The sequence below is a fragment of the Cricetulus griseus genome, chromosome 2, assembly GCF_003668045.3.
Source record: "Cricetulus griseus strain 17A/GY chromosome 2, alternate assembly CriGri-PICRH-1.0, whole genome shotgun sequence".
Classification (NCBI taxonomy): Eukaryota; Metazoa; Chordata; class Mammalia; order Rodentia; family Cricetidae; genus Cricetulus; species Cricetulus griseus.
Genome location: NC_048595.1, coordinates 69080409 through 69093158, shown reverse-complemented (window position 1 = coordinate 69093158; position 12750 = coordinate 69080409).

Below are 12750 nucleotides of genomic sequence, written 5' to 3'. Positions count from 1 at the left end.
CAGAGTTCTGTTTTCTGTATTACACAAGATATTTTTTGATGGAGGGATTCAGTTAGTCCTTGACATCTCTGCAGTAAGAAACCCTAAAAGCAAATGTAGTGATCTGTTCTGCACTTCAAGCTGCCATACACAGGAACCCATTGGTGGAGTCCATATGTTGCAGTCTCCAAGGACACAGAAAGATGAATGTACCAAGAAACAAAAAATAACATGTCTCTTAAAGCCACGATATTAACTCTGACCTCGACTTCCAGTATCTATAATTTAGCACACAAGTTATTCAAGCTCATGATGAGCATATGTTCACAATGTCTCGTGTGACCAAGAGTTAATAAACATTCAAAATGGTTGAAGAATACAATAAGGCATTGCAAAAACAAGAAATAGAAATGCATATAAATCCATTCTTTTACTTCTTCACTGAAACAACCTTGTTAGTAAAATAAAAAACAATAAATTGATGTACAAATTACAATATTCACAATTAGAATATGTAACAACTATCAAATTTATTTATACCAATTGATAATTGGACAGTAATTTTCTCAAATTGTAGGATTATTAACTGATAACTTGAACACTTCATTTAGCACCATAACTAGCAATGTTATATACCTTTGTTTTGTGGTGCTGATGATGGAGTGCAGTCCCTTTAGCATGCTAGTCAAGTACTCCATTCCCAAGATAAAACATTGGCCCTAAGCATGTTTTTAAAATGGTCCCATGGAAGATATAATATAGAATATATACAGAGAGGAAATCTTTTTGATTATTTGTCCCTCGGTCAATGTTCTTTAACTCTTGTTGATGACCATGGTAGTTTTGAATGTAACTGGCACCTACCACTTTCTTCAACAACAGTTTTCTATATTTAGTATTATGCTTAATAGTTATTTACATTTAATTTAACAGCAATACAACTGACATTCATTTATATGCAGTTGTTAAATTTTGTTTAGTATTAGTGCATATCAACTGACAGCTGTGCATTCTTAGCAGTCATTGACAGATCATTTTAAACAGATTCTTTGAGGAGGACATGAGATAATGATGAATAGGAAACCAATTTTTCTTTTTATTGACAGATTTCCTACCTGTCACCATTAGCTATAGGAAGTGTCTTTACTATGTTTATTCCTTATAGTTCTAATGTATAATTCTCTTGGACTATTTGTATGCCCAGGGTTCCTATTATTTATTTAGATTCAGAGATGGAAGGGTTAATTATTGTTACTGAGAAGATTGGATAATTTTTAACATCAAACAATTTGGGAGTGTACAAAGAAATTTATTAACTTTATCTGCAAATATGATTTGTTTAATGCTCTTTAAAATGTATTTTATTTCCTGAAATATTCACACATATACAATATATTCTTGTCATATACACTTCTCATTTTCCTCCAAAACTCCTCTGAGAATCAAACAAAAATCACGTTCCTAACTTTTTGTCCTCTTGTAATTACATTTTTCATTTAGAATGTGTCAGTTTACATTTCCTGGAGGTCAGTGGAAGTTCACATATGCTCAATATAGAGTTGGTCATCTAAAACTTAACAATGAACAATTGTGAAAATGCTCCTCTATTTCCTAAGTATTGATAATTCATAATGTTCTTGAAATTATCAATCTGTTTTTATATAAATGACTACTCGCTCTAAATCATTCTATTTTGATCTATATTTACATTAACATCCACAATGCAAATGTAATTGAGCTTTTCTGAAGGACTGCTGGTGTGTTGTTATTGATGTCTTAGCTATAATACAAGGTAGTAATTTTGCTTCATACTATAAATAGAAGCAATATTGTGACTGTCATTGGGTGGCTTTTGTTTTCAAATTCCTTCAGGGTAAAATATGGCATAACTTAATTATAGTGGTGGAGTTTCCACTGTAGGAGAAGCTGTTGTTATTTCATTTGACAATCAAGTAATTAGCTTTTCTACTGGATGGTTTACTAATTAAGCTAACCACTAGAATTATTTAAAAGTTAGTGAAGTACTCACTCCCAAAACATTAAAGTATTACTTGCAATAAAATATGAACATGGTGTATTCTAGGAAGAATATTCTGTTCTCTACAAATGTATCCAAGTGTCTTTCCACATGGCATAGCCTAAATCATTCCAAGACATACAAAATTGGCTAGATATGTATTGTAAATAATAAAAGAATAGTGAAAAAACAGTGATAAATGACCAAAAATTAGCTTTAAATTTCAGTGTAATGAAGTGAAGTTATGCTTATATTTGTCATAACATACACATTAGTAACATATCATTCCCTGTTGCTGATGAATGAAAAAAATCCCATATTCTTGTGGATAATTAAATTGATAAATACAATGTAAATATTTTTACAATATCCCAATTCCTGACCTGTGGTTCCCAGTTCTAATAATTCTAGAGTGAGTTTGTTTTAAATATGTATGGAAATCCTGATGCTTTGCAACCCTAATTTATGATATATGGGACACCATGGCTGTTGATTCCTACTGCATTCCAAATATAAGACAAAAGCCAACTCATTATGGCAACAGTTCATTACAGAGCTCCAAGCATGAGAGCATTGTAAAGGGAAGGTAAACATTAGGAATGTAGCATGGTCAGAAGGGCATGAGTAGAGCCTTCTCTATTTAAGGACTTCTAAGAGGAGAGCAGAAGGATAGATAAGAGTCAGGAAATGGGGACTCAAGAAATTTGCATGAACTTCAATTGCAGAGGTATGGAGAGAAGAGAAATCAGGGGGTATAGATACGTTTTAGATGGTCCTAATGTAAGCTCAGGAAAGATGGTGAGTGCTGTCATGCTGAGACTTGCTAACTGGTTGTGACTTTGAACTAGTTACTGAGGCTTCCCGAATAAATTTGCATCTTGACAGACATGGAGGTAATCCAGGGATTTGTTAAGACTTAACAAATTACAAAAGCTTAACAATTAAGCAAATTTTTAGGTTGAACCAGAGGTCACATCAGCAACTTTGTGGTTTATCATAATGTAAAAAATAAATAAATAAAACAGACACTAGGTTTCTATAATTAAACCTAACTAACAATAGTCCACAGACAATGTCCAGCATACCTCCTTCTTTGAACAGTACTTTTATGATGATTATTTAAAGCTCTGGTTTTATCAGAGGAAGAGAGTGTGCCCTGCCCCTCAGAGTCACTTGTATACTAGTGTTTCTGTGATTGTGGGTAATGAACTACAGTTGTATGCAACACTGCTTTCACTGTCTACATGTAGCCAAGAGCAATGATACCTGGACTATTTTGGCAATGTTAGAAGATCTTTCATGAATCACCTTTGGATAATCGAGTACACTGGTGACTTCAGTTTAAATGTAATTTCAGGGACTTGTTTCTTGTTTCTGTCAAGTGCTGTGACTCAAAGATGAAAATATGTCTCACTGGCCTGCTGTCTGTATACTGGAAGACATAGAACTGTCATGGGCAAGAAAAAAGAAGATATTTCATCATCTATACTAAACACTAAGGACTTAAAGATCTACGGTGCAAACAAACTTAGTGTATTTTCTGCTCAACAACTTCTTATAGCTCTCCCCAAAGAGATGCCCTGGATCCCATTTTTTCATAGTTATTGAAAGATTATTATATAAAAGAAAACTTTTCTCCCAGAAAATACTGGCTTATCTTTTTGGGATATATTAAAAAGAAAAGGCAAAACAAATATAACTTTTGAAAAAGTAATGATAGAAAATGTTCACTGTGGGAGAAAACTCTATCCCCAAAGAAGCATTTCTCTTGAAATTACTTCCTTATATATTTTTTACAACAGACTGACATTTCACATAGGACACAGAAGAGTAATGTTATTAACATGACAAACAGAATTAAATTCCAAAGATGTTAAATCTGTGTCTGAAGATTGTGAACATCAACTAAGGTGTGACTTGGCAAAGGAAAGTTAAATTACTCCATTTTACAGTCTATAGTTGATACAAATCAGAATTTCTACAGAATTGTGTACCTTTATATTTATCACAAAATAAATTTAAAGTTAGTGTTATAGTTATAGGTACTAATAAATAATACATGCCTACCAGGAGACAAACATTTTCATTTTTTATCATTTAATACTTACAATCAATAACAGGGACAAAAACCCTGGTAAGGACATGTCCTCAAATGGAGGTAAATTAAGACCATTATTGAAAGGTAACTTTTTTCCTAGGAATAAATTGAGGTCAGAATTCAAGTGAAATCGAAGCATATTTGAATTTGTTCAATTTGGAGAGGTCTATGTATCAACTTATTGCCAAACCTTATCTCCTTTCCTGTCCATCTGGGTCTCAAATTTGGCATAGGAATACATGCAAAACATGGTGCTTGCGGAGGGTATGAGTCCATCTGGGTCTCAGCGATTATATGCCAGACAGTCTTTTTTGTTGATAGGAATTTGTACTTCTTTCTGGGACTTTTGTTAAAAGTTGAGGGATATTATATTGACAGATACATGCAAAATGCAAATTTGAACCAGATTTCAAATATAGTGTTCAAGATATATTTAAAATTTTAAATCCTGTGATTCTATGAATGTATGAATGGAAAGCAGAAAGTAAAGTAACTGATTGGCAAGTACAGTCAAATGTCACCTTTTTAGAAAGAAGATTAAGTTCTTGAATTTATGTTAAATGATTTATAAAATAATATGAAGGAAGGGGAGAAGAAACAATCTAAGCAAGGATATAAAAATATGAATACATAGAAGGGCATTAACTGTCTTTTGAAGATAATATAAAGTAGACATCCTCAATAGATTGTAACCAGATTGCTATGTTAGCATATATTTGAAGAAGGCTATGGATGTTGAATTCAGACTGTGAATTTTCTTCAGAAGTGCCCTTTGATCCCCAAGCTTGAGTGAACTGATATCTGAGATTGACTTTATACTGAATACTAAAAGGCATTTTCAAGAAAATATTTTGGACACAATAGAATTTTAACAGAATAATAAAATCATAGAAGTAAAGGAAACATGGAATTGAGTTAAGTGTACTTAGAAAGAGAGGTTTTTAGAAGAAAATCAGCCAAAGGTACAGAACAGGTATATTGATTATCATGCAAATGCTATTTCAATGAGATTTCCAGGCATGTTTTATCACACCTGAGGAAAAGACTGAAATGACACACAATGTTCATGAACATGTGAGGATAAACCTCTTAGGTGGAAGGAGAAAAGCCTAAAGTCAAACAAAGCAGGAATCAGTATCAGTGAATGATTTAGGTGGGATTGTAATATGGACAGCAGGACAGTGATTAGAGAATATAAGCAGATACAGGGAAGAGGACAGTCAGTACTGCTTTGTCCAGCAAAAGACAAATACATTTCAGGGAATCCAAATTGGGTTGAATAAATCTATAAGGAAGTTAAAATAGGATAATAATGCATCTATATATTCACTCGATAGTAATGTTGAAAATCTCTATGTTGTGATGGTTTTAAATTTGGGAATGGGGTTGCTGAATTAAAATAATCATACTATTTATTAATTGTCTATCTCAGTGTCTGTGCTTCTGGTGTAATGTCCAGGAAGCAGTCTCCTGTACTTCCCACTTTCTCTTCTAATAGGTTCAGTGTGTCGGGATTTATGTTGAGGTCTTTGATCCATTTGGACTTAAGTTTTGTGCATGGCTACAGGCATGTATCCATCTGCAGCCTTCTATATACCAGCATCCAGTTATGCCAGCACCATTTGTTGAAGATATAATTTCTTTATTCCATTGTATAACTTTAGCTTCTTTGTTAAAACTCAGGTGTTCACTGGTGTGTGGGTTAATATCAGGGTTTTCAACTCGATTTTCATTGGTCTACCTATCTATATTTGTGCAGATACCAAGCTGTTTTCAGGACTATAGCTCTGTAATAATAGCTTGAAGTCAGGGATGGTGATGCCTCCGGAATTTCACTTATTTTACAGGGTTGTTTTGGCTCTCTCAGGTCTTTTGTTTTTCCACATAAAAGTGAGAATTATTCTTTCAATGTCTGTGAAGAACTGTGCTGGGGTTTTGATGGGGATTGCATTTAATCTGTAGATTTCTTTTGGCAAGATTGCCATTTTTACTATGTTGATCCTAACTATCCAAGAACATGGGAGTGGGAGATTCTTCCATTTTCTGGTATCTTCTTTAATTTCTTTCTTTATAGACTCAAAATCATTACAAAACAGGTCTTTCACTTTTTTAGTTAGCGTTAACCTAAGGTATTTTATGTTGTTTTTGGCAATTGGAAAGGGTGATATTTCTCTGATTTCTTTCTCAGCGCATTTAACATCTGTATATAGAAGGGCTGATTGTTTTGACTTAGTCTTGTATCCTGCCACTTTGCTGAAGGTGTTTATTAGTTGTAGGAGTTCCCTGGTAGAGTTTTTTTTTTTTTTTTTTTGTCACTTATGTAGACAATCATATCATCTGCAAATAGTGAAAGTTTGAATTCTTCCTTTCCATTTTGTATCACCTTGATCTCCTTTGTGTTTTATTGCCACATAATTGTCACCTACATTCAGAGGGCCTAGCTCAGTCCCACACAGTTTCCCCAGTTGTCAGTCCATAGTCCATGAGCTCCCATGAGGTGGTTTTTCCCATGATACTCTTCACTTCCCTTCTTCATAAGATCTCTCCTCCCTCTATTCAACTGAACTCCAGGAGCTCATCCAAGTTCTTTGCTGTGAGTCACTGCAAGTGCTTCCATTAGTTGCTTGATGTTTGTTTATGATACCATTTAGTTTAGTCACTAATCTTATTAAAGAGGAAGGCCCATTAAGACAATCTCTCAGCTATTTCTAGGAATCTTATCTGGGTAATCCTCATGGATTCCTGGGAATTTCTCTAAAACCAGATTTCTGGGTAAATTCATAGTGGTTCCCTGTATCAAGATATCTCTTTCTTTGCACTTCCCATCTTTACTTAGCTCAACATGATCTTCTTGATCCCTCATGATCCCACCCCCATCCCTTTCCTTGGACTCTCCCCCTAGTTTACCCATTTACTCTTCTTGGTGCCATCCATGTGTTTCCCTCTTAAGGTCCCCCTTTTGACCTAGCTTCTCTGGGGTTGTGGATTGTACCCTGGTTAGCTTTACATCTAATACCCACCTATGAGTTAGTACATAGCCTGTTTATCTTTCTGGTAACATAAACCCAGTTACACTTAACCTGATAGAAGAGGAAGTCAGAAGTAGCCTTGAATGTATGGACACAGGAGACCACTTCCTAAATATAACACTGGTAGCAATAACACTGAGAGCAATAATCAATAAATTTGACTTCTGTAAGGCAAAGAGTTTGGTCAGGAAGACAAAACAGCAGCCTTCAGAAAAGATCTTCACCAACCTCACTTCTGACAGAGGATTGGTCACCAAAATATTTAAGGAACTCAAGAAACTAGTCATCAAAATACCAAATAATCCAATTAAGAAATGTGGTACAGATCTAAACAGAGAATTCTCAACATAAGAATCTCAAATGACTGAAAGACATTTAAGGAATTGCTCAACATCCTTAGCCATCAGGGAAATGCAAACCAAAATGAATGAATTACCATCTTACACCTGTCAGAATGGCAAAGATTAAAAAAGAAAAAAAACTGATGAGAGTTTATGTTAAAGAGTATGTGGAGTAAGGAGAACACTCCTCTATTGCTGGTGGAACAGCAAACTTGAATAGCCACTTTGGAAAACAGAATGGCAGTTTCTCAGAAAATTGGGAATCACTCTAACTCAAGACCCAGCAATACCTCTCTTGGGCACATACCTAAAGGATGCTCATTCATATAACAAGGACACTTGCTCAACTATGTTCATAGCAGCATTATTTGTAATAGCCAGTATCTGGAAAAAACCTAGATGCCCTTCACCATAAGAACAGATAATGAAAATTTGGTACATTTACATAATGGACTATTAGTGGTAAAAAAAATGACATCTTGAAATTTGCAGACAAATAGATGGAACTAGAAAAGAAAAACAAACAAACAAACAAAAAAAACATCATGAGTGCTGTAACCCAGAACCAGAAAGGGAAACACAGTATGTACTCACCAAATCTTACAGATGCCACCTTTAAATGTTAGGTGTCATTAATTCCACTCTTTTCCTTAAGCATGGATACATGACATTGTCTCCCCAAATTTATGTGATTAAAGACTCCACAGGTACAGTGTGGTTCATCTATTCACAACTGTATTATTCCCATGGATACATACAACACAGTTCTGTTTTTAGAGGAAACCATGTGAACTTTTCAGCTGTTCTGTATTGGGAAGTGTTGTGTTATTATTTGTAACCTTTGCAAGAACACAGCTATTGGCTATGTAGCATATTACTTCATGGAGGAGAAGCTGAATTTTTTAAACATTTAATATTCTGGAGTTAGAAGTTCACACTTCATAGCCAGCATTAGTATGGTGATTTGAATAGGTATAGTGCCCCCATAGGCTTTCGTGTTTGAATGGATGGCCCATATGGTATGATAATATTAGGAAGTGTGGCCTTGTTGGAGGAAGTGTGTTACTGTGGGGTTATGGTTCTCATTTGTTCAAGCTTCCCAGTGTGGTACACACTCTCATTCTGCTGTCTGTGGATCAAGATGTAAAACTCTCAGCTCCTCCTCTAGCACCGTAGCTCCTCACCATATCCTGCCGTGGTAAAATTGGACTAAACCTCTGATACTGTAAGCCAATTCAATGCTTTCATTTATAAGAGTTGCTGTGGTCTTGGTGTCACTTCTCAGTAATAGAATCCTAACCAAGACAACCAGTAAACATATTGTACATGGATAATTATCATTCACTTACAAGTTTGCAAGTGAATACCAGGGCTCAAGGTGACATAAAATTCACAGAGGTTAAATAAGAATAAAATATAAAATTTATTATCGTAGGTTCCAGTGTTGGCTAAGTTGATGTACTCATCTGGGTATAGATATAGTGGTCAGAAGAATCCATTCTAGTGTTCCTGCTTTCACTTAAGGGAATTTTAAAATTCATTCTTGGACAATGATTTCAATTTCCAAGTAAGCAATGTGAGATTTATATTCATGCATTATCTTCAGTTGAATGGAATTATAGAACCATGGAAAAAAGGAATTAATTATTGTAGTCGCTGTACAACAAACTTTTGAACATTGTTAATATGTATCACTATCACTGGATAATAAAGAGCAGAATGGTCAATAGCTAGGCTTGTAGAGGTCAGGCAGGACTTGCAGACAAAAAGAGAACTCTGGGAAGAAGGATGTTGGAGTGAGCAGGAGACACAGATAGAAACAAGTTGAGCATTTCTGTGATGAAAAAAATGTATCACCATGTGACAGAGGGTAGATAAGATATATGGATTGTTTAAGTTGTAAGACCTAGTTAGAAATAAGTCTAATTAATAATGTCTTTGTGTGGTTATTTGGGAGGGAGCTGGCCAGTAGTCCCAATGGAAAACTCCATCTACTGCAATTTTGGGGATTCCACGTGTTTTGTAATATGTCTTCCAAACAAACTGTTAGCATTAAAAATTATGTAAAATTAGGAAACATTATATCTTTTTCCCATAATTTATTAATTCTTGGAGGAAATTTTAATTTCATTCTAACAGGAAAATTTATCAATTAAGCATTTCTTTGTGAATTATTTTCTAGCTTGGAAAGACTTTTCCACCTGGGGTGTTGTGTGTGCTGTTGCTGAATGCCATCTGAAGTGATATTCAATGATGACCACAGCTCAACACTGTATGGAAGGACTTCCAATGTCATGGGACAGGTAATGAAATTTAATATAAGTAAATATCAGAATAAAGACAGTTCAAATTATAAGCCTTCATAAATTAACTTTTTGGGTTTAAAATTAATGACCACAAAGAAGAAACATTTTATATTATATTATACATTTTTTTCTGAAATGATGAGTTAGCCAAGCTCAAATGTAATTAAAATTTTAATATTAAAGGAATTTGCTGTTAATAAAACTCCAAATCAGAAGGCCAGTTAGAGAAAAGAAAAAAACACATAAATTTTAAATCATGCCATCATTCTTGTGCTTTAAAGAAGGAAATCTCAGTTTTTGAAATTAAAATATATATTGCAAAGATAGTCATGCATTGACATGTTTATTGATGTCCAAAAAGGTAATGTAAACAGTGCTAAAGAAAATAGGATATGGAACAGGGAGAAACATCCCTCCTGTGTTTATTGTTTGCCTGATTCTTTTGAAGACCTCAAGGTATATATTATGTTGATAATTCGAAGTCATGTGTTTAAAAGGACAAATTGTTTTGTATCAAACAGGTTTAATTTTTTAAAAAGCATTATCTCTTAAGTTATATAGAATAAAAACAATGTTTCACAATTGTATATCACATTTGTTTTCAAATCCATCATGGTGAACAATAGTAAAAATAAAGAATTGTAGTCTAAAACGGATACAAGTATGCTTGCCCTGATGTTTTATTTGTTTATGCATTAGCTATATATTCACATTTAATCATAGATGCCAAGTATTGAGAACTTAGTTGTGACAGATGTTTTATATCAGCATAAAATTGGCAAAATTAACTATTAGAGTCACATTTGAATAATATGTCTTAAAATTCGTAGAACTTAAAACAATGACGTTAGGCATTAGTGTTGACATATGCTAGAGTTGGGATCAATGTAGTTTTGCATTGTTTCAATTATAATACATGCTATTTTCTCCCAACAAATTTTCAGAATTCTAATAGAAAGAAAGGCATAAAATACTTTTTAAAATGAAGGGAAATTATATCGATATAGAGCTAAGCAAGAATCATGAACCTTGGCATATAACAACTCCATTTCAAATGTACATACAAAAGTATTTACAAATCAATTTTGATAAGTGAATTTCTATATACATAAGCTTGTTTCTATATAAATCAGAAACACTAATCAACTGCATTCACCATTTTTAGACATTTTTGCTTGCTTTTTTTTTTACCACTGTTGAAGCATCTCTAATATTAAAATGAGTAAGAACGTGGAATTCCAAAATCCATCTCACTGACTCCAGAGATAACATAATCCTCCAGTTAGTTTTTTCATTTACATTATAATATAAAACACAGTGTTTAATGGATATGGAAGTAAATTTGATTTCTGAGCACTTGATTCTCTTTTAACTGAAATAACTTACAGAATCACAAAGAAAATGTTATGCAGTGTACATAGTAGGTAGTACAAAAATTTGACATCTCATTTTTATCTTGGTATTTGAATAGAGAAGGCACAAAGAAAAGGCTGAAAGCATGCCTAATGTCATGAAACCTTTAGACCTCTGATGCCATGGTCATGTTTGTCTGCCTAAACAAGAAGCTTTAATTATGTTTTGCTATTATCATTTAAATAAAAATTATTATCAACATTTCCAATACCATCAAGTAACCAATCAAGAAAAATTCGTTGGAGAGCTATGAGTCTCTCTGGTTTCACATATGTATGGGTCTCTCTTGGGGGTTATATGATGTTCAACCTTGTTCTCCCTGACAACCAAAAGAAATGCAGTTCAGAAAATAATAGCTACAGTTTGCATAAAGGAAAATGTCACACAAATGTTTCCTCATATTTTTGACTATCATAAAATTTCCTTGCTAGCAAAGCAGAAGGTAGAATATGAAAGTATACTTGCATAAGTATTTGGGTAAATGTGTGTTATAGTTTCAATAAAATGATCATAGAATCTTTATTTCCCCTTGAATAACATTGCATAAAATATCACGTTATGTATTCTTTTAATTTTTAATTTTTTTTATTTTAACATATCAATGCCCCCTTTCCCTCACCCTCCCATTGTCCCCCACTGCACCCCCAACCCACTCCCCAAGGATAGTGAGGCCCTCCATGAATACCATCAAAGTTCCTTACATCATTTGTGGAAGAACCTAGGTTCTCTTTCTGTATCTGGGCTGCAATAGCACCCTTCCATAGGGAATGGGCTCCTGAAGTCCATTTGTACTCTAGGGATAAACACTGGCTCCACTCTGGCTCCCATAGATGGCCCTGGCCTCCTAACTGACACCACATTCAGAGGGCTTGGTCCGTCCAATGCTGGTTCCCTAGCTTTATGACTAGGGTCTCCATGCTCTCACTAGGTCAGGTCAACTGTTTCTGTGGTTTCTCCAGGACAGTCTTAGCTCCTTTGCTCATCCATCCTCCCTCTTCTCAACTGGATTCCAGAAGAATAGCTCAGTGTTTAGCTGTGGGTGCCTATTTATTCTCTGATCAGCTGCTGGATGAAAGCTCCTGCTTGTCTTTCTGTGACTGGGTTACCTCACTTAGGATGCTTTCATCCAGTTTCATCCATTTGCCTTCAAATTTCAAGATTTCATTGTTTTTTCCACTGAATAATACTCCATTGTGTAAATGTACCACATTTTCTCCATCCATTCTTCAGTTGAGCAGCATCTATGTTGCTTCCAGGTTCTGGCTATTACAACCAATGCTGCTATGAACATTGTTGAATATATGTCATTGTTGTATGAATGTGCATTATTTGGGTATGTGCTAAGAGTGTAATTGATGGATCTTGAGGTAGGTTGATTCCCATTTTCCTGAGAAACTGCCATACTGATTTCCAAAGTGGTCGTACAAGTTCACACTCCCACCAGCAATGGAGAAGTGTTCTCTTTCTCCACATCCTCCCCAGCATAGACTGTCATTGGTGTTTTTGATTTTAGCCATTTTGGCTGGTATAAGATGGTATCTCAGAGTTGTTTTGAGTTGCATTTCCC